The 25,780-nt window shown below is 48.3% G+C and overlaps 1 protein-coding gene across 1 annotated transcript in view; it reads right to left on the reverse strand.

The window, feature by feature from the left end:
* Positions 1-25,780, reverse strand: part of THSD7A (thrombospondin type 1 domain containing 7A) — a 367,288-nt gene that overhangs the window by 250,032 nt on the left and 91,476 nt on the right. The window contains exon 2 of the mRNA XM_083186796.1: positions 16,961-17,073. The gene's annotated coding sequence lies outside the window, so the exon portion shown is untranslated. The remainder of the gene's footprint in view (positions 1-16,960; positions 17,074-25,780) is intronic.

Raw genomic sequence — 25,780 nt, forward strand, 5'->3', positions numbered from 1 at the left:
ACGTGCTGGCAGCTCTGGGCACGCCTTTCGCGAATATGGCTTCCACACCGCCAAGGGACGCAGTCGTGCCGACACCATCGCAGCACCAGGCAGAGGAGGCCATTGCCGGGCCGTCAGAGGTGGCTGGTCCCTCCGGAACAGCAGGTGCGGCTACAGCGGGAGCTGTGTCAGGTGGGTCAGCCAGAGCACGCAAGAAGCGCAGGCGCAGGTATTCCCGTACATCCTCCTCCTCGGGGTCAGAGTCCGTGACCTCCGGCGAGGAGGGGGGACGCAGATCCAGGCACAGGCACAGACGCTCTAGGAGACACCGGAGGCGCTCGCAGTCCTCCAGTGGCGACTCGGGCTCCCCGTTGTTTCCTAGGGGGCAGGTGGTCCACTGCGAGAATACGGCAGTACTAAGAGGCCTCAGGCGCAGCGTAAGGGATAGGATAAGGGAGGGCAGATACGTCAGCTTCTTTACTATGACTGCGCAGGATGAGAAAGATTACCGCGAGGCAAAGCGTAAAGGGGGGATTGGCGAGGCAGCCTACTGCACGTATCAGAGGTGGCAAGTGGGGCTGTTTATGTTTGCTGCATGCTACTTGGAGACCAGACCCCAGGAGCATATGAATGTTATTAGATACATCCATATGATGCACGCCATGTATATGGACGACGGCGAGAACGTCTGGCGGGCTTATGACGAGCAATTCCGGCGGAAGCAGTCGGGTTGTGAGATCATGGCCCTTGGCGCTAAGGATGTCGAGGTGTGGATGGGTAAGAAACCGTCGGTTTCGACCTCCGCCGCCCCGGCTCCGGTGGTTTCAACACCCGCGTCAGCCCCACGCAGGGCCCCCTCGTCCTTTCGCGGGGGCTCTGGAGGGGGGCAGTCAGCGGGCAGATGCTTTGCTTACAACGGGGCAGGATGCGCAGCGGGTTCCCGCTGTAAGTTTCGTCACCAATGCTCAAAGTGCTGGGGAGGACACCCGGTTAAGGAGTGCACGCGTGGCAAACAGGCTGGGGGGGCTCCCAGGCAAAATGCCGGGGCCAACCCAGCCCCTGCTCCTCCACAGTAAGGCCCCATCCCCCGTGAGGGGCGACCGCCTAGCCAGTTGGCTGGGGCGTTACCCCCTCCGGGATGAAGCGCAGTTTCTGGCCGCGGGTTTCTCGCAAGGATTCCTCCTCCCCATTCAAGGGGAGGTGGCGTCCGGGTCCCCGAGAAACCTGAAGTCAGCAATCGACATGCCCCAAGTCGTCCTGGAGAAGGTCGAGAAGGAGGTAAAATTGGGTAGGATGGTGGGCCCATTTCCCGAACCTCCGGTTCAGGGTTTGGTACTGTCACCTATCGGAGTAGTCCCCAAGAAAGAGACAGGCAAGTTTCGCCTGATACAGCATCTGTCCCACCCACCTGGATTGTCGGTAAATGATGCAATTCCTATGGAGTTGTGTCATGTACGGTACCAATCCTTCGAGGAGGCTTTAGCTATTGTGCGCGTCTTCGGGGGGCGGGCCCTGCTAGGCAAGGTTGACATCGAGTCGGCATTCCGACTGCTGCCCCTGCACCCGGACTCCTTTAGGTTCATGGGTTTTAAGCTGCCTTCAGGTTATTATGTAGACCGTTGCCTGCCTATGGGCTGCTCGGTGTCCTGCGCCTACTTCGAGTGTTTTAGCAGCTTCCTGCATTGGTGCGTCACGGAGTATACGGGCGAGCCGGGGGTCGCCCATTATTTGGACGACTTCCTGTGCGTAGGCCCGGCTGATTCCCCGCGTTGCGGGGCTCTCCTGAGCGCAATGCAGCAGCTGTTCTTACATTTCGGAGTCCCTGTCGCGGAAGACAAGACAGAGGGGCCTACTGAATGCCTTTCATTCTTGGGCATTGAGATTGACACGCGGGCCGGGTGCTGCAGGTTGCCCCTTGATAAGCTTGCACGGCTACAGGGGGCGATCTCTCAGTCCCTGGCCTCCGGCAAACTCCGGGTACGCCAGCTACAGTCCCTACTGGGCCTGTTTCACTTTGCCTGCCGGGTTATCCCCATGGGGAGGGTTTTCTGTCGAAAACTGGAACTGGCCATGGCGGGTCCAAATAGGCCCCAATTCTTTGTCCGCCTGAATGCTGAGCTTAAAAGGGATCTTAGAGTTTGGGATGGGGATTAAACATAACCACAAACATCAAAAAGGCCCAACAGCGCCTGTTCTTCCTGAGGCAACTCAGGAAATTCAACATCCCAAAGGAGCTGCTGTGCGTATTTTACACCGCCATCGTGGAGTCTGTCTTATGTTCCTCGATCACAATCTGGTACGGTGGCGCAAGCGAGAACGACAAACAAAAACTGCAGAGGGTAGTGAAGACTGCGGAAAGGATCATAGGGACCGACCTCCCCCCGATAAGGGATCTGTTCTCATCCAGGGTAAGGAAACGTGCTGAGAAGATTGCAAACGACAAGCTGCATCCCGGTCACAACCTGTTCGACATCCTACCATCCAGAAGACGGTTCAGGTCCATCCCCGTCAAAACGTCAAGATCAGCAAGAAGCTTCTTTCCGTTAGCCGTCCATCACCTGAACAATCCAACCAAAGCGAATGCAATCCCAATATCAACAGCCAAACAACGTGTCCCTACTTGGCGACCTGACCACCATAGTCGTAGCTAGAAATTAAATGCTTGTAATGTCTTTATGTAATATATGTAATGTCTCCCTCCCCCCTTTTCATCTCTGCTTGATGCTGCACTGTAATCCACAAAAAATTCCTAGTGTGCGCAAGCACACATGGCCAATAAAGTTGATTCTATTCTATTCTATTCTATTTCCTCCGCGACTTCAACGGTGTTTTGCTGTGGCCCAGCCCTCCGCGGTACAGCGAGGAATTGCAGCTATACACCGATGCGGCCGGGGGAATAGGCTTTGGAGCATTCCTGCATGGCTCTTGGTGCGCGGAGACCTGGCCGGAGGAATGGGCGCAAGAGGGGCTCACCAGGAACATGCTTCTCCTGGAGCTGTTCCCTATTGTGGTGGCCCTGGAACTGTGGGGCGACCGCCTACGCGATGCCTGCATCACCTTCTGGTGTGATAACCTGGGGGTGGTGCAGGCCATCAACAGACAGAGCTCTTCTTCTCTCCCTGTGGTGCGCCTGCTCTCTCGCCTTGTATTGGTATGTCTGCGGCTTAACCTGCATTTTGTGGCCAGGCACGTTCCCGGGGTGGACAACTCGGTGGCCGACGCCCTGTCCAGGCGTGACTGGGCTAGGTTCCGGTCCCTAGCTCCGGGAGCGGATTTGGTTGGTGAGCCGTGTCCTCCTTATGTTTGGCAGGTCATCAGGCCGGCATGGAGGAACTAGCCATGCGGGCTATTGCTCCCAGGACGCTGCGTTGTTACCAAGCTGGCTGGCTGGAATGGGAACAATTCAGAATGTCCGCGTCACAGCAAGGTAAGGCCCCGGGCGAAGCCATGCTGGCGTTTGTGTGGAGTTTGTACTCCGGAGGGCGGACTGTGTCAGCCGTGAGACGGCTGTTGGCCGGCGTGTCGTTCTTCTCATCGCTGTATGGGAGATCGGACCCCGGACGGTCTTTTCTTGTGTCTCGGGCCCTGAGGGGCTGGCGGCGCGCTTCCCCTGTGGCTCCAGATAGCAGAAGGCCCATTGACGTGTCCCTGCTGCCTCCCTTATTGGGGGCGGTTTGGGATGTATGTCACTCTGAATATGAGGTCCGACTGTTTCGCTTGGCATATGCCATGGCATTCCATGGAGCTTTCAGGGTCGGCGAGCTGGTAGCCCCGTCGAGGCATCGACCTTCTCCTCTGTTGTTAGAGGATGTATTGATACAGGGCGATTTGGTTTGGTGCCGGGTAAGACGTTCCAAGACGGATCAGACTGGGAGAGGCCAATGGCTGTCACTGCAACCGTGCCCGGTGGAAGGGATTTGCCCAGTGGTGATGGCAAGCGCCTACGCCCTGCTGCGTCCTGACCGCCCTGGGGCATGGTTAATGCATGAAGACGGCTCTTCATTGACAAAATACCAGTTCTGCCATGTTTTGCAACGTGCCCTGGGATCTCTTGGCCTGGATCCGCGGGAGTTTGGTACACACTCCTTTCGGATCGGGGCGGCCACATCTGCTGCTGCTGGGGGTCAATCCGACGCAGAGATACAGTCTTTGGGTCGATGGCGCTCGGCAGCGTTCCGCAGATACATTCGGCCTGGCCTGTCTCTCCATCTGCAAGACTGTAACCGACTGGACGCATAAGTACTCGTCTCACTTTAGCGGGAGTCTTGAGGTGGTCCACTTTCCCCCGGGGGCACAATTCGGCTTAATTCCAATCTGACATGGCGTCCTGGTTAGTTTACTCCGGGGGTTTTCTGTGCAGTGTGCCTCAAGGTCTGGTCGGTTACGGTTTCTTTATCTTTGCCTTCTCCGGTGTGGTTGGTCTGTTAAGTGAGGTGTGATTTGGATGGCATGTGTCCTAACCTGTTTACATCTTTCAGGTCGCAGGGACTCCAAGACGGTGTGGGTGATGGGACACTCTTTTGTCCACTGGGCATCAATGGCGTGTGGCAGTTTGAATGAGAGTATGCGAGTGAAAGCTCAGAAAGTGCGATGGTTGGGTGTGCGAGGCATGCGTTGGGGAGCGCTACGGGGCCTTTTGCTGAGGTCGGTGCGGGACTTCGGAGTCCCTGAGGTGCTAATTTTTGCACCTGGGCGGAAACGATCTAGGCCAATGCACCGCCTTAGAACTCAGGTCTATTATCATCAGGGACCTGCATATTGTGGCTCAAGCGCTCCCTTGCTGCCAACTGATTTGGTCCTCAATGATTCCTAGGCGAGTCTGGAGGAATGCTAGGTCAGGGCCCCGCTTGGATAGCGCACGGAGGAAGGTCAATGCTGCGGTGCAGCGATACCTGTTGGCTAATAGGGGTGGAGTCATCAGGCATGACTCCATCACCTATAAGCGGGGTTCCCTGTATAGGCCGGACGGTGTCCATCTGAGTCCTGAGGGAATGGCCATATTCCTGGACGATTTGTTTAGAGGTTTTAGTTGATGTTGTTGTTTAGTAAGTGCTGAGCGTTTAGGGTGGCGGTGCTGCAGCCTAAGGCTTGGCTTGTGGCGGTAAAGAACGGTCCTTGTTCAAATGAAGTGTTATGAGGATAGTGGGGTGCGCTCTCCCGTCAATGATACGCTTGTAGCCCATGCCCCTTGGACAGGGGTGGGATGCACCACTTGCCCGAGTGGGTAGCGTGGGAGAGTTGAACACCAATGATGTATGAATGGTGTGATGTCATCTTACCCCTCCTTTTCTCTATGACCGTTCTTTAGGGCCGCCACCCTCTTCTATAGATTAATATATATAGTTGTCAATTAATAAATTTGACATTCATTATTTGAAACTCCAGCACTTGTGTCTGTCTCTTTATTTGTAGTGTTAAGTTAGATAAGTTAGATAAGTTATTAAAGTGTTATGGCATAAAGATTGCCGATGGTACGTTTAAGAAAACCGATGGCTGAATAAGCTGGAGGTGACATAAACTACCGAAGGAGTCTGAGATGCCTGCACTTTGGTTGTGGTTTAGGTTTAGGCTATGATGCTGCAGCTATAGCCAATTAGGGAGTAGGGAGGAGTTTCCTGTTGTAGGAATAGCCAGAGGTCAGGTGATCTGCACTCTGGTCCGGTTTTCCCCACCCTCCCTCCCTATTTTTCTATCCTTTCTTGGCGGCGGTAAAGAACGGTCCTTGTTCAAATGAAGTGTTATGAGGATAGTGGGGTGCGCTCTCCCGTCAATGATACGCTTGTAGCCCATGCCCCTTGGACAGGGGTGGGATGCACCACTTGCCCGAGTGGGTAGCGTGGGAGAGTTGAACACCAATGATGTATGAATGGTGTGATGTCATCTTACCCCTCCTTTTCTCTATGACCGTTCTTTAGGGCCGCCACCCTCTTCTATAGATTAATATATATAGTTGTCAATTAATAAATTTGACATTCATTATTTGAAACGCCAGCACTTGTGTCTGTCTCTTTATTTGTAGTGTTAAGTTAGATAAGTTAGATAAGTTATTAAAGTGTTATGGCATAAAGATTGCCGATGGTACGTTTATTGCAGTACTTCGGTCATATGCAGGCGCAATGATCACAGTGGACCTTATTGATACGCGGTTGGAGTTGCTTCTTACATAAAGGCAGAAGCGGTGGCACTAATACAAACATCTAACTGATCTGACTCTAGTCTCGCTAGTTCCTAATCTAAGGACAATATAAATTGAGCAGTTTGCTAATATGGTAATGCAGCAGAAGGGCCTGATTCAGAACTGATCGCGGGGCTGCAAATTTGCAGGCCAGATGATTATCAATAGACTGTGCGTACGACTCGTAGTATGCATGTGCGAGGCCGTCCCACGGTGAAAGCCTGTTATTTTTTTAAATCGCTAGCCATTTGTAAGGTGATTGACAGATAGCTTTGTTTGGGGGTGGTGACCGGCTGATTTCTGGGAGTGTCAGGGAAAATGCAGGCGTGTCCAGGCGCTTGAGGGGAAGTCATGTGATGTCAGCTCCAGCCCTGATCAGCCTGTTTCTATCACAGCCACCAAGTCCTGGGCTACGCACAGACTGCGCACACTGGAAAATCATTCGATGGTCAGCGGCTTGTGAATGGTTTCGCAGCTAATCGACGATCCAGATATTTTTTGCAAGCCGTGCTCACTCAGCCATTCACAGAGGGCGGAGTTTCACTCTGGAGGTGCGGTGTATACCTGATTACTGGGTTCCGAAAGCTGTGCAAACAGGTGTGAAACAGCCCGAGTGACCTACCCTCCCGGAATGGCCGAGAGGCTCCTGAAAATCAGGTCCCCCTTCCAGCCCCCCGGGAAGGTGGGCAAGTCTCCCTCATCGGCCACGCTGTTCCCCGTACCCCCCTTCCCTGCTCCACCACAATCCACGGACCCGCAAATTGCCTCCTTTGCGTGCTATGGGGGGGGGGGGGGGGCTTGGTGACGTCCTCCCCGTCCCACCCCCTGACATGCTGCAGTCTGGTCTCCTCTCTGGGCTTTTCCAGGAGAGGAGAATTAAAAAGTAGGCAAGTATGGGATACTGTATCAGTTCATCTCCGAGACTGGCCGGCTGCATGACCTGTGACGGAGATCCTGACCTCTGGCGGAGGTCACATGGCGCCAGTGCCCGCCCCAAATTCTGCCATCTCCGGCCACAATAAGTCATTCTAGGGTGACTTTTATTAACAAAGGGGTAAAAAAAATCATTTGATGGTGAGCGACCATCGAATAACTTCTCTCCCATGTGGCAGCATGCGAGTGGATGCATATACGAATTTGGGTGGCTGGGGACGGGTGGGCATTTCTGGGCAACTGTAACCCCCCCCCCCCTTGAGTTTGCCTATGAGATAGGATGAGCATATTATTTTTTATTGCATGAAATTAGCCATCATCCCATAGCAGATTATGGGGGGGATGCTCTAACATCCGCACCCCAGCTCCGCCCCCTATCGCCGCACTTCGCATTCATAATTATCGTATATGCACTAACATATGCGATAATTATGCCAAAGGACAGCTCTTGCGTTAAGAGCTGTCCTTTGCGATAGAGTCAGCGGGTCCCATGGGGACTTGGCGGCTCTCCCCTCCCTCCCTTACCCGGCGCTGCTGCTGCGCCGGGCTCTCCTCCTCCCTGTACCCGGAAGAGGATCAGTACAGGGAGGAGGTCACAGGTCCGGGCAGCACAGCTCTGTACTGCCCGGACACAGGTGAGAGGGGAGAGGCGGGGCGGCGGGGGTCTGTGCGGGGCGGTGGGGGGTCCGTGCGGGGCTGTGGAGGGTTGCAATAGAAGCCCAAAGGCTTCTATGGGGCATCACCAGATTTTTCTGGCGATGCCCCCACCGCAGTAACCCGGCGGGGGATGCTTACAGCATCCCAAAATGCGGTAAAAACCCCGATAACGGGGTTTTTACCGCATTTTTAGCTTAAAGAATCTCCCCCTATGGGGCAGTACGAATGGTGTAATGGTTAGCATTAACGCCTCAAATTACTGAGGTCATGGGTTCGATTACCACCATGGCTCTAACTGTGCGGAGTTTGTATATTCTCCCCGTGTTCGCGTGGGTTTCCTCCGGGTACTCCGGTTTCCTCCCACAAATATACTGGTAGGTTAATTGGCTCCCAACAAATTAACCCTAGAATGTCTGTGTGTGCGTGTACATGTGGTAGGGAATATAGATTGTAAGCTCCAATGGGGCAGGGACTGATGTGACTGTTCAAATATTCTCTGTACAGCGCTGCGGAATATGTGTGCGCTGTATAAATAACTGGTAATGTTCTCTGTACAGCGCTGCAGAATATGTATGCGCTATATAAGAAACTGTTAATAAATAAATAAATAGCAAAATATGTACAATAGACATCTGCACATAGTGGCACATTACATGGAATACAAATAGCTTTGTACAACACTTGCTACAGCAACATTCTCGATTGTCTGTACATAAATGACGGCGGAGGACATCGCAAGCGAGGGCCACGTGGCAGAATGCTGCAATGCCCCCTCTCCCAACTACGTCACTGCCATGCACTTGCCGATGCCGGCTTCCGGATTCCCTCCCCCACCCGGGTCCCTGTCGCTAATGAGGTCACCCTGGGTACATATTGCTTTGTGTGTACCCAACATAAGTACTGAATGGTGTGTACACAGCCCCATGGCCTGCGCACAATTTGTCAAAAGCCGCTAGATCTTGCCGGGTAACAACTTGACTCAGGCCTATTGCTAACAAAACGGACTCTATGGGCGCAGAGGAAAAGCAGCGCCTTCACCGCCTTACACTATTTATCATGTAGCAATATCTCTGCTATTGCAGCACCGCTGTCCACACTGACTCTCATCTTTTGCCGCATATATAACCGGGAATAGCAAATAGCCACAGCGTAGCGACACGTCAGGGACCCTTGGGGCTGTGGCTAATTTAAAATCTGGCCGTCAGACACGGTGGAAGGTTATGTTTGCTGTCTAATGTCACATTAAATTAAATAGCCAATAAGAGGGAAATGTTAACAGAGGTTAATAGGGTACCGTATGCTGGGCTGTTAGCTGGGAGGAAGAGTAATTGTAAATAAATAATAATATGGAAGGTGCAGAGAGGTTTCTCATTTGTATTTTTGTAAGGTTGACAAAGGCTAAACTGTGTTAAGAATAGGTAAACGCTCACATAAATACGAAACATAAAGTTGGGACAGGAGATTCCTAAATGAAATAATTTATGGCATGCAGATGTCACACCAGAATGATGTCACCAGGATGATGTCACCAGGCTAGTACAGAACCATAGGGTCTTATGTACACTTTTTTGGAGGCGTAAACTGTGCGACATAAACTCTCCATAAACTTTTTATTTTCAGAAAATAATATTATTCCTTTTGTTCTGTCCAACACGTCAAATAAAATGCAACCAAACATTGTAATATTTGTTACCGTGCTGGCCGCAGAGCCCTTGTGAGCTGTATAATGTTGATGACACAAGCAATGGTCACTGTCATCCAAATTTCACATACTGCAGGGCCGTAACTAGGATGGGGCTGGGGGGTCAGGCGCACCGGGCGCTGCATGGGGGGGCGCTGTGAGATCCGGGCAGCGGGGGTCCTGGGACAGGCAGCGGGGGTCCGGGGACTGGTATAGCGGCAGCTTTTACTTTGTCTCCTAGCACTATGTGCCGGGCAGTGGGCGGGAAGCAGGTTTTGAAAAGACTTGCCGGACGCTGATTGGCTAAATTCAGCCAATCAGCGTCTGGTAAGTCTTTTCAAAGTCATCATCGCTTCCCGCCGCCAGGCAAATAGCTGCCAACAGGTATGTTGGCAGCAGGGGGTCGCCCAGCCTCCGGCGCCAGGGGCAAGGCAGTCATTTGGTGTTGTCCCTCAATTCCCCCCAATTTTGATGCAATCTCAGAAAAAGAAGAAGGAAGCAGCGCTTATAGTATGAATTACATAAAGTGGGATTAATTAAGAAAACATAATAAAATACACAATAAAAGTACAATTGATAAAAAGATTTAGTGATTGGACCCAATAGAGATATTCACCAGTTCATGGGAAGTGATAAGTCCTGCTCTGATCTTGATAGTGAAGAGGGTGGAAATGGAGTCCGTATTAGCCTGTGAATGGTATCCTGTGGTTGTTGAAGAACGGACTCAACCGATGGCACAGTTGGAATTAGCCAGCTCGGGAGTCCTCACTGCTGCGAGTGACAGGTTTCCATAGATAACGGCAAGAGACTTCAGGGGATGTAGCAATCGTGATCAGATAAATCAGCAGGCAAGATGGATCCTTCAATAGGTGTAAGTATCTCCTTTGGGGCAAATGGATTGGGTTCATACTATAAGCGCTGCTTCCTTCTTCTTTTTCTATTTTTTCCATTTGGGAATTGACTACTCCCTTTAAGCAGCAGCTTGTTTGACAAAATATACTCTGGCACAGCGCTCTACACTAACGTATGTTAGTCTTTTTTCTCTTGATGCAATCTCAACCAATTGTATATAAATTGGGCATGCTTTAGATCTGATTCAGATCCGATTCGCGTCCTCGCTAGTCATTCGGTCCTTTTAGAGATTCTACCTGCTGCAGTCAGGATCTGTAAAAGATCCATTCAACTGGATACAGATCGTGATCGGATCGTGAATGGATCGTATGCAGATTGTGTGCGCCAACATAGATCGTACGATCGTCTCATGATCATGATCGTTCTGGTGTGTACTTAGCATAAAGCTGGATACACACTATAAAATTATCTTTCCAATCTCACTGGCTGTTAGTGAAAATCGGGTATTTTTTTTCCATTTTACAGCTTTTACAAGCAAATGTTTGATTGCAATTTGTTCCCAGGCATTCCCAAATTCCCATTCCAACCAAACAAATTGTAAAGATAATCTTATAGTGTGTATCCATCTGTAGGACCTTATTCTGGTCCACATGCAGCGCTGAGAATTTTGCAACGTTGTGTGTAGACTAAACGTCACCAGCAGAGATGGCCTCCGCGCCAAACCCCGGTGGGTGCGCCTAAATTTGCATAGTCGTTCTTTCGCAGCCTCGGGTGCTGGGGAGAAATCAATCAATGGTCGGCGACCACTGATTGGTTTCTCCAGCGCTCGCAGAAGATTTCTTGAGTATTTTTTTACAAGTTGTACTAGAATGCGCCTAGTATACGTTCGGATCTTGATAGTAAATAGAAATAAATTACAACGGAGTAATGTAAATTCAAGGCATATTCTTTCGATGGCGTATTAATTAATATTTTTATAAAAATTTGAATACGACAGGTTGTGGGTAGACAAGCTCTGATTGACTCAACAGCCAGTGCTGCATTTTAATTGGCCGCCGGCATCCTGAGTTGAAGAAGGTGCGCTCCAGGACCTCCGTGCTGCAGCTCAGCGGAAGAGGAGATGGGGGAGCAGGAGCCGGGTTACGGTAAATCAAGTGAGGAAGGGTGGGGCCCGGACTGGAAATGAGTCCATGGCCCCAAAATTCCTGATTGCGTACCTGCCACCACCATCAGTTACCAGCATCTGTATATTTGCGGCACACAACTTGATTGACAGGCACCGGCCTTTGGTGGCGTAATGTCAGTGTTTTTTGTGGAGTTGTCCAGAAACCGCAGGAGTTCTTCGGCTGTTGGGAGGATGCGCCGCTGACATCAGCAGCAGCCTCCTTCTCCCCACGGCCACCGCAGCACCGAATAAGTCCTGAGTGGAAAACCATTCAATCATGATTTATTTATTACAAATGGTTTTCCCCTCATGTGCACGGCTGCGATCGCATTAGCAGCCATGCACATGGGCGGGAAAGCCACATTTTTCTGATCGCTGGGCTCCGAAAACTCGCAGCCCAATAATCAAACCTGAATCGGTCCCTATGTACTGCGCTATGACCTAACAGTATAGCTTCTGAAACAAGGGAAATGTATTGCTAAGAATAGAGCTAAGTAGATTGGTTAACACTTTACTTCAATACACCGCTCCTGGTTGTATTTTATATTGGACAAGTAGAAAAGACAAATACAATACAAAAAAGTATATATTTATTTTCTCTGAAGAGAACAGAGAACAAATAAGCATCGCTATAAAAAAAGGAAACAGCAACGGTTATGAAGGGCTCCAACGGATGTCTGTATATCTCAGATATGAAAGCAATTTTCTTGGAATGTGGCAAGAAATTGTACAGTGGCTCCATCAAAAACATTTTAAGAACACTTTGATATAATAATCCTAGTGTGATGTGATGGAAGGAGCAGGATAACGTAGTGATGTCACTATTTCAAGTCAAAACTTAGTTCTGCGTAAACGTCTCTTTGGCCCTTATTCTGGTTGGTGCGGATATGTCCGCGTGCCTTCGTTCCGCCGATGTTTTGTGTTTGCGCATGTGCAGAGGCATATCTGCGCATGTGCGAAAGGGACATACGTCCAAATTCCGCATGAATTGTTTACACTACGAACAGGGGGAGGAGAGGGGCGTGAAGGGCTGTTTGGCCTCATTAACATATGCATACGCCCCGTGTTTCATGGGCGTTCCCATGAAAACGCTGGGCGTACGTATGGTAATGCTGCCGTGACGCACGTGTAGGGGGCGGACATATGACATTGCCGGATGTCAGCTGCCCGCCCAGATCCCTGCTTTTGCACGGAGAAATGCCCGAGTGGTCTGAGCTCGCGGGAGCTGCCTGACTACTCGGTCCTGCATTCGATGGTCTGCGACCATCGAATGATGGGGGAGGTTCCCAGAGATGGAGGAGGTGTATATATGAGAAATCCACTCGTGCTCCGTGCGGTCAACGGCTTACCGCATTCGGACGGAGTGAGCGATCCGTATGGAAGGCGGGGTTTAGGACGCACGGTCCTGGCCGCATATTCGGCTCCGGCCGCACAGACCAGAATAAGGCCCTTTGTCTTTGTGTTCCTTCTAGCTAATCTAGAGATACACGGGATGGGTTTTAATGTAGTTTTAACAATGTTAAAGAACATTTGTTGAGGAAGGCTTAGATGCATGGAACATTAGCATATGGCAAAAGGGAGCTGAACAGTGACGATTTAGTAAGAGTGACAATGTCAGAAGAATGACAGTGGTCTACACAGCACACAATGGTCAATGGTAATGCAGTAGCTGTGCTTTCATAGAAGGGGATCATAGCTCCTCCTTCACCTGTTTCTATGGGTTATTTATCAGTAATATAGGCAATGCCTCTGTCCTCTGTCTCCCCAAACATGCCACTGACCCCCCTCCCCATGAGTGCCTCCTACCTCCGCATGTGCACCTATTATCTCCCCCTCCATTGTACCCTGCTTCACCAAGATTGCCTCTGATCCTCCTCCCCACAAGTACCGGTGGCCTCTGCCTCCCTATATCTCCCTCTGTCCCTTGCCTCTCCAAGCATGCCACTGACCCCCCCTGCTCATGAGTTGCTCTGCCTTCCCATGTACACCAACCATCTCCCCTCACCCTATGTACCTCTGCCCTTTGCTTTACCAAGTGTGCCTTTAACCACATGGGTGCCTTTGCCTCATACGGTGGGATTGGTTTGAAATCCCGGTGGTCGGAATCCCGGCGGGCAAAATCCCGACGCCGGAATCCTGACCGCCGAAATCCCAACAAGGGGGGGACATGGACCGCCCCCCTTGCAGGCTCACTGCGCTCGTCACGCAACGGGCCCGGTGCCTCGCTACACTCAGCACACTAATTTATTCTCCCTCTATGGGTGTCGTGGATTTCGGCGGTCGGGATCTCGGCGTCGGGATTTCAACCGCAGGGATTCCAACCACCGGGATTTCAACTGCATCCCCCCCCCAGGTGTGATTATGTTCTCCAATCCCCACATGTACCTCTGACCTCCTCCCCATGTGTACACATCTCCCTGTGTTTTCCTCCGACCCCTCTCCTACATCCTTACTGTACCTTTGTCCCCTAACCAAGGCTGGTGGCTGCTGATCAGAAATAGCATGGAGGAGATTAGTCTACGACAAAAGGGAACCGGGCAGTGACAATTTTAGTGAAGGAAATAAAATAAAAACAAAAACCATCCGAACATGAGGTTGATACTGTAAGTATGTTTTGTGCGTGTGTGTGTGTTTGTATATATATAATTTCCAAGAACATTTATAACCCATTTATCTCACCTTTCAGAATAATTGGCCTCCAAGCTCAGACAGTGTATATATTATATATATATCTGCTTATTTCAACTATAACATAAATTGTCTCCGATTTATTTATGCCTGAGCCCATACCTCAAGTGTAATGTAAGGCTGGCTGTAATGATGATGAATTGGTTTACACATCCTATTGTTTATTTGTCATAAACACAGAGACATGCAAAAATGATACGGCTTATTACCGGGGAAAATGCTATGACACAGTTAGATTTCCCATGACAATCTATGCTAATAGGTATTTGTTTGCAATTTGTGATTCCATTGTCTGCCGTAGCAGTGAGATGTGCAGTGTGCATGTGTATCTAAGCTGTGTAATGAGACAACACACAAACTCAGCAAAGCCAGTCCCACTGGGCCTCACATTTGCCCCCTTCGATTTGCAGAGTGTAGGTAATTTCGCTGATATTCCAGATTCCAAAGTCTGGTGCTGCCTACATGCAATAACATCAGGATACTATCAAAACACACCCAAGAATTCTGTATTACACAACGGCATACAGAAGTCTCTAAATATTGGACACAGAAGAAATATTTGGTATTTTCTGTATTTATCTGATTGATTGGTGATTTATGTTTTTGCGTAACATTACAGGCTCTGCTACTGAAGTAAGATAGAATTATAAGCGTTATTCCGTTCATAGGAAAATTGCAGAATTGTCATAATTGCAGAATCGTTCTTTGGAATCATTCTCAAATCTTTTAGTATGTAAGTATTTGTTCAATGGTTTCATTGTTTAAGAAAATACAATACATTGTAACGTTTTCTCTGGAAATGACATGTTACTTTGTTTATTTGATCTGATATTTGCGCATTGATTTACAGACAACCTAAATTGAAATATTGAAATTCATAGAATATTGAATGTTTCTCTCTAGTTTTAATACCCAACAGTTTTTTTAAATGAATTTCAAACACGTTAACGGAACACACACTGAAATGTATAAGCAATTATGAATACGTCTATTTGTATATTAATGAATTTCTAAATCGGTGTGCCATAACACTTGTGAATATTTTTAACGGAATGTATTAACTTTTATTTTGATTAATTTTTATTCATTTATTATACTTGAACAGTGGCGGCTCCAGAGGAGGGGTGGTGGCACAGTTCAAAATTCAAATAGGGGAGCCACACCAACTGCCACCAACTGCCATTCCAATCTGACTCAATGGCAGTTGGTGTGGATCCCCAATTTGAATGATGAAATGTGCTGCAGCTCCCCCTCCACCAAAAAATGGTCGCAATGCTCTAGGCCCACATTGACAGAAGGTCAACACAAGCAAAAGTTTGACATGAACATAGTCGTCACAGGAAACAAGTCTATGCAAGTTTTTCATGATTTTTTTTAACAAACTTCATATTTTACCATCCCAGTGGACACGGAGGGGGAATATAAGGCTCGAAACTTGGTGACCGCAAAGAGCCATGCGAGGGGACGCAGTAAACTTTTAAGGTATCTGTGTAAACATATGTCAGGAAGCCCTCCCACGACACCCCCCACCCCACATGGTGTCTTTGTAGCCCCACCCCCCGCTGTGCAATGCCTGAAATACCGGAATTGCACGGTGGGGCGTGGCCATGAGGGGGCAAGTGCATTGGCCATGCCCCCACACTGACATCCACTGGCCGCCCCTCCCCCATCCCGCCCTGTCAGTGGCCCTGTCCCCCATGTCTCACTGAACTGGCTGCCCTCTCCCACCAGCGTTTTTGTAAGTCCCGCAGAAAATGTTGGGGTGCCACCCACAAACACTGGCTGGCTGTCAATCAGCCAGCATTCAGCCTGCGACTACAGGCCATCACTGGTTGTGGCTGCAAGGAGGGCTCCCGCATGTACACAGCTGACCGTCTGCATGCGCGGTTCTCAGATAATCACCAGGGCTACAAATTCGCAGCCCTACAATGGGAAGCGGTCGTCTATTAGAATGAACTTAGGTCTACAGTCATTAGGTCGACCCCACTAGGTCGACTGGCAGGAAGGTCGACCTGACTTAAGGTCGACATAGGCCAAGGTCGACATGACTTAAGGTCGAATTTGCATAAAGGTCGACATGAGGAAGGTCGACTGGTCATAAGGTCGACATGGGTTTTTCACTGTTTTTTGAGCCGACATGTGCCGACAGGCGGTATTTCATGCCCTACCATCCACTAGGGCGTGGTGGGAGAATAAAATAGTGTGCCGAGCGCAGCGAGGCCCCGTGCCAGAAGCATCGCAAGCGAAGCGAGCGATGCGAGGGTCCGATTCTCATTGCCAACTGTGTCCATGTCGACTGTGTCGACATTTGGATAAAAAAACAGTAAAAAACCCATGTCGACCTTATGACCAGTCGACCTTCCTCATGTCGACCTTTATGCAAATTTGACCTTAAGTCATGTCGACCTTGGCCCATGTCGACCTTAATTCAGGTCGACCTTCCTGCCAGTCGACCTAGTGGGGTCGACCTAATGACTGTAGACCTAAGTTCATTCTAATAGATGACCGCTTCCCCTACAATCAGGCTAAATCGGCCCCTACGGTATGGACACAAACTGCAGTTAGAGACTAGACATAAATGCATTCTGGGATTAGATTTGGGTCCTACGCCCAATATATCTCATGACGGTAAGCAAATATTTCAAAGCACGGAAAAGCCCCTATCAGGCATTTTCTATCATTCCAGGTCCAGATATAAAGGGAAATCAGTGTAAATGTATGTAATAGTACATCTCATGTGCACACACATGTTGTCAGTAAGATACAGATGTGGAAATACTCTGCGTCCTCCCAGCGGCACAATGCCCGTTCTCAGACTACAGCCTCTTACCTCTGCCCTGGTGACGAGAATTCGGATTAGCACGTCCTCATCTGTCCCAGCCCCCTTCATGGCTTTGTTAAGCTTCTTCGCAAAATATCCTTGGCAGTCCTTAACGCATTGTACTGAAGAAAGAGAGGACATGAGCTGGTTTATTACAGGGTAACTGTACATGGTCAGTAGATCTCTGCAGCTCCTGTGATATATACAGATAGAGGGGGAGATTCTCTAAACAAGAAATGCAGTAAAAAAAAACGTTATCGGGTTTTTACCGCATTTTGGGATGCTGTAAGCATCCCCCGCCGGGTCAACGCAACGACCCCCCGCCGCCCCCCCGCCGCCCCGCATCGCCCCCTCCCCCCTCACCTGTGTCCGGGCAGCACAGAGCTGTGCTGCCCGGACCTGTGACCTCCTCCCTGCACTGATCCTCTTCCGGGTGCAGGGAGGAGGAGAGCCCGGCGCAGCAGCAGCAGCGCCGGTGTGGGAGGGAGAGGAGAGCCGCCGGGACCTGCTGGGACCCGGCGACTCTCACCGCAAAGGACAGCTCTTAACGCAAGAGCTGTCAATTATGATTGCGATGGGCGGCGAAGGGGGGCGGAGATTCTTAGAGAATCTCCCCCAGAGCCAGCCTCTGCCAGACATATCCATAGCTCTGGCAGGGGGCGTGGCCGGTGATGTGCAAGTGTCTCACTTGCTCGCCCATCCCACTCTGAAAGGGGCGGGAACCGGGTGCTTCCCTGCCCGGCTGCAGGGCTTCTCACAGAATTGAGCGCGCGAGCAACTTGTGCGCCCACGCCCCTTTATGTCAGACTCCGGCGGCTGGATTCTATCGCCAGGAGCCGCTCTAATGAGAGCTGCTCCATCTGTACATAAAAGAGAGATGAAGCGTCATTCACACTAAAATAAAGCCAAACAGTTTTAATAAGCAATTGATAATTTCACCACTGGGGGCGCACTTCTACTATGGACTAAGTAATACAATGGCTGCCACTTTTGTCGTGTGTATTAGTAAGTATGAAGATAGCAGTAATATATAACTTCTAAACTCTACAAATTCAGGTATTGCTACAGTGTGAACCTTCTAATTGTACATTATAAAAGACATATTAAGAATACTTAATAGTAATAAATAAATAATAAATAAAAGGCAGCAGGATAGTTGCTACATATGGTATACTGGTCTGGCTGGGGTCAGGAGGACGTGATAGAGAAGACAGAGATAATATGTAACGTTATGTGTGGACTCTATAGAGCAGTGATTCTCAACCTCGGTCCTCAGAACCCCACAGTTCACGTTTTACAGGTTAACCTGCAGGTGCACAGGTGCAATCATTATTCACTGAATAATTTGAATAGATCCGCAGGTGGGGCTAATTACTTCACTTGTGATTCTGTGTGGAGACCTGGAAAACCTGAACTGTTGGGGGATCCTGAGGACCGAGGTTGAGAAGCACTGCTATAGAGGGTCCCATTAGACCTTTTGCCACCTGGTCCTCCTCTCCAGGGGATCTTAGAGGGGACCAGGATGCTAGTACAGTCAGGGGTGCTGTGTGTGCAGCCCATGTAGTTTGGGGCTGCAGACCAATAGGAAGATGGCAAGTGAATGATTTAATCTGAGCTGCAGGGCGGCACCTCACTTCGGCAAACATGTTGAGCTCATGCACTGGCCACACTGGGCATGTCTTACCCCACATGCTGCCCTTGGTGAGACCTGGTCATGCTTTCTCAGCAGACCATATATTCTACTTTCAGCCAATGGAGATGCGGAAACATCTGTGGTTCGACCAGTTTGTAAATAAATAATTAAACATTTCATCAAGAAAACAGACATGTAAATGATTGATTCAGATCACTTAGAATCAATTAGAATCAGTAGAATTCACTCATCGTTAATTAACAGCACTGTGGTTTAACAGCTGAGTTCCCAGAAGGCACAATAAAAGTTGTTTGGAAAGCACACAGAGAGGGGGTTTAAGGAATGGGTCAGTATAGAAATAATGTAGGTGTAATTGGTCAGCAATAGTTTGGCTGCCTGTAGAAAGACGATTCAGACAAACTAACCTTATTTCCTATCATAGTGGTGATATGATGCACAATGCACAATCCTTTCGGGAAAGGGGAGCATGCGTGTATATGGATGAGTGGGCATCTGACAATGGAATAGTTATTGGGACAGAAAAGACATGGGGAGAGAGAACTGGGGATGTACAGTGGTGTAGAGAGCATCAGGAGGGTACTCTGTACATGAGCCAGGGCTTGTAGATGGGCCCAGCGGGCATCTGGGGCATTTCTGGTTCAGCAACGTGCGTAATGGCCCTTTGCAGAATGCAATCCCCCTGTTTGCAATCCATAAAATAGTTTTTCACATAATTAAAGGGGGCATGGCCATGCCTGTCATATTTAGCCACGCCCTCCAAGCACTCAGGGGTAGACTTATTAAGCCCGGTGAAGTGATAAAGTGCCTGGTCTTTATCACTGGCCAATCAGCTCCTACCTGTTATTTTTCAAACCAAGCCTGTAAATTCACAGTTAGAAGCTGATTGGCCGGTGATAAAGTACCAGCCACATTATCAATTCCCCGAGCTTAATAAATCTGCCCCTCAGGCCCTTGTCTGCCCTTGACATCTCTGTATACAGTATGTGACAATGGAAAGAAGTTGGTGGTATAATGTGCGACAAGGGAGGTGGGGCATAAAATATGACCAAGTACTACAGTAAGAGAGATCTGTTTGAGCTGGACTACATGAATCCCTGAAAAATGTCCCAGATATACTTACACCAGCCCCTGAACACCATCTAACTTGGTTTAATGGTGGAGAAACATGGCTAATGTCTTGTATAGTCCAGGGCCTTGGATTTACTTAAATCACTTCTGGGGACCCAGAAATAGAAGCTAGGGAAAGGGGCTTTTACGTAAATTGATTTATTAATATCATCCTTTATTTCTATGGCGTCACAAGGGATCCATAGCTCCCAATTACAAGTACATAAATTAATAAGCAAAACAGCGAATTACAGTTGAATACAATAATAAGTGCAAGGTACATAAACATGGCTACATCAGCAGAGGACACTGGAATAAGAATCAGGGTGGCAGAAAACCGCAGGATTTGGTGCCATCAAAGATGGTTTTTGTAAGAGAAGGAAAAGTACATGAGGGAAGAGGGCCCTGCTCGTGAGAGCTGACATAATAAAGGGGAGGGGCAGACAGACAGGCATGACAGAGATGGGGTACACAGTAAGAATGGAACTTACTGTGAGATTTGTCTGGGTTTGGTGAAGAAGTGGGTCTGTAGAGCCCGTTTGAAGCTTTTTAGGGAGGTGGAGAGTCTGAGGGTGATAGGGAGAGAATTCCAGAGGTAGGGAGCAGCACGTGAAGAGTCTTGGAGGTAGGAGTGGAAGTAATCAGTTGGCAGGAGAGGCGGCGAGCATTAGCGAGGAGAAGAGGACAGTAGGGAGTGTACAGGAAGATAATGTCAGATATGTAAGTGGGAGAGGAGTGGTGATGGCTTTGTAAGTGAGTGTGAGAAGCTTGAATTGTATTCTGTAAGGGAAAGGGAGCCTGTGTAGGGCTTGTAGGAGAGGGGAAGTGGATGTAGTGTGTTTGGTGAGGAAGATGAGCCGAGCTGCAGCACTGCGGATAGATTGGAGATAGACATTTCAGTTATGTATGTGCCCACATTGTGTATCTATAAATGATAACAATCTTCAATATTTAAATTATGTTACAATATCAATGCCATAAACCTCACCCTAAAATGTACTACTCTCTGTGGAAGGTTCTTTAAAGATCCTGCACTTGCAATCAAGTAAAGAACACTACACACAATGAAACCAATTATAACTATATATATATATTAATATAAATAAATGGAACATAAATATTCATTGTCACCCACTTTAATGGCTAATAAATAGACCCCCAATACGTTTACTATCCAATGTGTATGTCTGGGTTCCCTGCTGTAAACAAGGCATGATGCGTCTCTTCCATGTGCGCTGTAAGATAGTATCAGCTCTCTACTAGCGTTCTGCCATGTAGTCATTTCCTCATGCATTATATTAGAGCAGTATATACAATGTCAGATCTGCAGAAGAACTTTCCCACCAATTACCTCGAGTAGGCCTATTGTTTGTGCCATTTCATTTGCCTTAGCTTTATCCTTATCCCCCCCCCCCATAAGCTCCCTGCATGATAGCACCTCATGTATATTGGGTGTGCAGTCTAAGATTCCCTTCCCCCCCCCCCCCCCATAAGCTTTATCCTTATCCACCAGCTCACCGCACCGTGGTTTCCTATCCTGTGGAATAGACTTAGGTGATGTAAGTGCCAGGATTTCCAATCACACACAGAGCTCAGCTGATAGGAAGCTGGAAGCTTGTCTCAGTATCCTCAAGGTAGATGCTAAATTGTAGTGGGCTAAAGGACTATATGACTATGGTAGGTGCTAAATTGTAGTGGGCTAAACCTTCCACGCCCAGGAGGAAGAGCAATTCCGGGGGGCTTTCTCCATCACTATCCACGCCACCACTGGTTGCCTTTAGTAACCGAAGCGTGGCGAATGAAGCGAGCCCGCGAGGGTCCGTTTGGGACCTTTCTTCCGACCTTGCTCCTCCTCTCTCCACCCCCTCTCCTTCCCGAGGTCCTTTAGCCTACTAAAATTTAGACCTAACCGTATCCTCAATCACCCAGGAGACATATCGCTCAGCAAGCTTGTCATAACTGTGAGCGATTATCTGCCCTGTCCCAGCTCTTCCCCAAATGTGTCATGTGATGAGGGAGCGGAGCCACTGAGACAAAGCTGAACGCCCAGGCCATCCAGGTAGTGTAGGCTGGGGCATCCTGCAAATCCAGGTGCCATGGGGCAGGGGCAGTGCTATCCCTAGACACTTTGCTTAGGCAATGGCACAGACTGCCCATCCCTAGTTAAGGTCTGATAGCAAGTGGCACACATTTTGAATTATAGAATAAAATCGTTTGATTAAAAGCCCCCATACACTATGTGATTTGGGCCCGATTGCACCGTATTCCGGCAGAACAGGCCGAGAAATCGGGTGAAATCGGCCCAAATAGCATGTGTGTAACAACTGATCCGATGCGCGGTCCAGTGCACATTGGATCGAAGCTGGAGATCATTGGTGCTGCACGTAAGATCTCTGGGTCGGACACCCTCCCGTCGGCAGGGAGCAGGGATCCCATTCAACACTTTGCATGCAGAAGTTCTGCACGCATTCCTGCCGCCCAGGGAGGTCCTGGGTAGCTCAAGGGGGATTGTATGCGACTTCTCTGAGTTGCACAGTGTATGGGGGCCTTCTGACATATTCCATCAATTAAGCTCAGTTTAAAAGTTATACGTATATAAGTTATAAGTTCTAGAGGTCGACATTGCCATGGAGCCCTGGCGGAATGATCATGTGAAAAATAATCGTATATCATAAAAGGCTAACTCCGCTCCTCACCTATATGGGGGGATGCAAAGTGCTGTACGTGCCAGCAGCAGCTAGATGACGCAGGAGCAATTGCAGTGTTGCTCTGATTGGATGAGCTGTTTGGGATATGTAGTTTGGTCATTTTGACGGGCTAGTAACTAGTATAAAATCTATATATATAAAAGGCTAACTAATCCTCACCTCTATGAGATGAAGTACGGCCACTGACCACTAGAGGCTTCTCAACGGACCAAATTACTCCTCTGTGTGCTAATAGATCTCATAACAGAAAGTGAAAGCAATTTTTGTAGAGTTTATCTAAAAACTTGACAATTACAAAGTTACAATTTTTAATTGATTAAAAAAAAAAACCTGAAGAAATGTCGCAATTAAATCACAGCGCATTTTGCCACTTGTGGCGTCTTCTGTGGGATGGTGATTTGAACAATGGATCAGACAGTGTAATACCAGATGCCATGGAAGCAGCATTTAATTTGGATCTTTATGACATGTTTGGAACCCCGGAAAAAAAAAATAGCTCAATCAAAGTCCCGGTCTTTCCCCCTCTACATGAGGCCCCAACCAATCCAACTGCTGCCTCATCCCTTTTTTTGCCATGGGAGGGACTTTCAAAGTGGTGAGGTATGCTAAAAGTGTGTTTAAATCTCAGTTTTGGGAAACTATTTCAGGGTTAAAGAAAACTTATGTTTTTTGGGGCCTGATTATCCATGAATAAATATGTTAATTTCTTGAAGATATATTTCAGATAATTGAATTGTCCTGATATCAGCCACTGAAAGCCAGAGTGATTTACATAAGGACAAAGCGCGACTTAATACCAAACCTGACAAACATTTATGTTAATTAACACAAAACAACTGAAATTCTGTCTCTAAATGATCCTTTTATTTGAGGCTGACAAAGTGAATGGCTAATAAGGTAGAATCTCTGAAAGCTGTAATTTCTAAAGAGAAGAATGACAGGAACAGAAGAGTGTTGTTTAGTTAAGTAACTGTCATTTGATACAATAAGAAAAAGGTTTAATTTCCCAGCTAAAACAATGATGAGGAATTGGTTGTGGAATATTGGGCATGGTTGCCTTTCTCTTGGAATGGCAGGGAGGGTCCCGGAAATCTGGTCCCCCTCCCGGGCTCTCCGGTAGGTAGGCCAGCCTCTGGAATTGTGAAAATCTTCTGCGACCCCCCCCTTGGCGGGGCGTCCGTGGGACCAAATGACGCATAGCACGTTATTTTGTAGCCTGCCCCTTTCCTACCCCATCAGCTGCCCCGGCCCTTGCCCAAAGGTAGGCAACCCTGATATTGGGTAAAAAACAGAACATATTGGGCCCCATAATAACGTTTTGAAGGCACCTCCAATCTTTCAATGCTCAAGTCTACGCCAACCAACTAAGTTCAGCTCCACACAACAAGAAATCGCACATTCCATACAGTTGCCAGAAGCATACAAGTCTAGGTTAAACGTAAAATCAGAATATTGGCAGAAATACAGCAATATAGGACCAGGTAGAGAACGCTACCTGAAAGCAGCTATTGTTACCCATGAGCTAAATGGATAGGGTCTACAGCAACATTTCCCGAACTGTGTGTCTAGGAACCCTGGGGTGCCTCAGGATATTTGCAAGGGTGCCTCGGGTTGGGGGTCCATGACCAAAACAAATTATTTATGCTCAAAGTGATAGGCAAAACCAGTTCTGGTGGCTGCCAATCATAAAATGTATGGACAATTAGAACCACAGCTTTGTTCCCCACCACATAACTGAACGTGGGGGTGACAATTAAGCACAACTTACTTAAATTTTTTATGTAACCATAAAAAACTTTTTGACTAGGGGTGCCATGAACAAATGCTTTTATTCTAGGGCGTCCCTGTCATTAAAGTTTGGGAACCACTGGTCTACAGCAAGGGGTTATGATCACGGTTAAAGGAGGATTCGTTTCTCATTGAACAGTAGTCTCCACCAACCCAAAACACGGAGGATTAAAATGTTGAATAGACCTCTTATTTTCTTGTGGGCACTCTGACACACTATTGTATTCTCCAATTGTGCGGTAAAGAATTGACCGTTCTAGTAGCCTCCACAACAATTGCCAATTTCTACTAGTAGTCTCCACCGGAACAAACGGAATTCTAACATCGTTGTGTGTAGAACACAACCGCAGGGTCCTGAAAGAAGCTCCTGCTGTGTAATTGGCAGTTATTGAGTTATCAAAAAGGTATAAATGAGAAGCAAAGTCTGACATACCTAACTTTCTTAAAAGAACAGGAATGTTTTCCGAAAACAGCGGGTATTCCTTTACAGGCAACTAGAAGACCCTGCTGTTATTTGCTTCCAGCTGAGATACTGATTAAACTCGGTAGGAGGTTAGGGTGAGTCAGAGCCCGAGGAAAATCACCAATCCCATAGAAACGTAATAAGATTCTCACTTACTTTTCATTGTATCGCTCAGGAAGCGTTCCTCGCTGCTTTCAGTCCCGGAACTAGTGGCTACTTATTCCATTCTCTAGAACCCTTCATTGATTGGAGATGTTACCCTTTGCCAGGTATTTATAGTTCAAATGGTCCTTTCGCGGGCAGGATTTTTTGGGAAATAATTTATATTGCAAACTACGTATGGTGGCTATTATCTAGAATATCTTGGGTGATGTTTTATCTGGAGTCTCTGAAGCTGTCTTATGGAGAGATTAATAATTCTTGTGTTCTCTTTAATATTTATAAGACCTCATTGATTTGATATTGTCCAAGTTCCATCTCTTTAACCAGAGTAATGAGACGCACCGTTAACTGATGAGTCAGGAGGAGTCAAAGTGATGACTGCAAAACAGATGTATACGGGTTTATTTCATACGCAGCTGCTGAGAGATAACATGATCGACAGGCGGCGGCCTCCTCTTGCATCCAAAACAACGGTCTGCTATAAGGGGGCGGACATTTTGTGAGGGAGATTTTTCATAATAGCAGGAGCTGAGCCAGTAGAAGCGCCGGGACCGGTCATCGCAGAGAAGTAGATCTGCGTGTCCCAGTTAGAGGCGGCAGCAAGCAGCAACTGGGGTAAGGCAGGAGTGGAACAATAGCCCTGCAGACCCCCGGTGCCCACACTTTACTCAGCGCCTCCCCACAGCCGCGGAGTCTGCGGGGCTATTGTCACGCCATTGGTCAACATGGTGCCTGTCGACAAAAAAATAATTTACGATTGCAGAAAAAGGACAATCCTTTAATAGAACATTCATAGTAATACCTTCAAACAGTAATATGGTCGGTGCCCTCTGCGCACTATTTTATTCTCCTGCCATGTCCTAGCGGATGGTAGGGCATGCAAAAACGCCTTCATTTGAAAAAAAATCCTTTTAAAAATAACTTTTTCATGTCGACCTATGGTTTGT

Source organism: Crinia signifera, chromosome 5 (genome assembly GCF_055691185.1).
Source record: "Crinia signifera chromosome 5, ASM5569118v1, whole genome shotgun sequence".
NCBI lineage: Eukaryota > Metazoa > Chordata > Amphibia > Anura > Myobatrachidae > Crinia > Crinia signifera.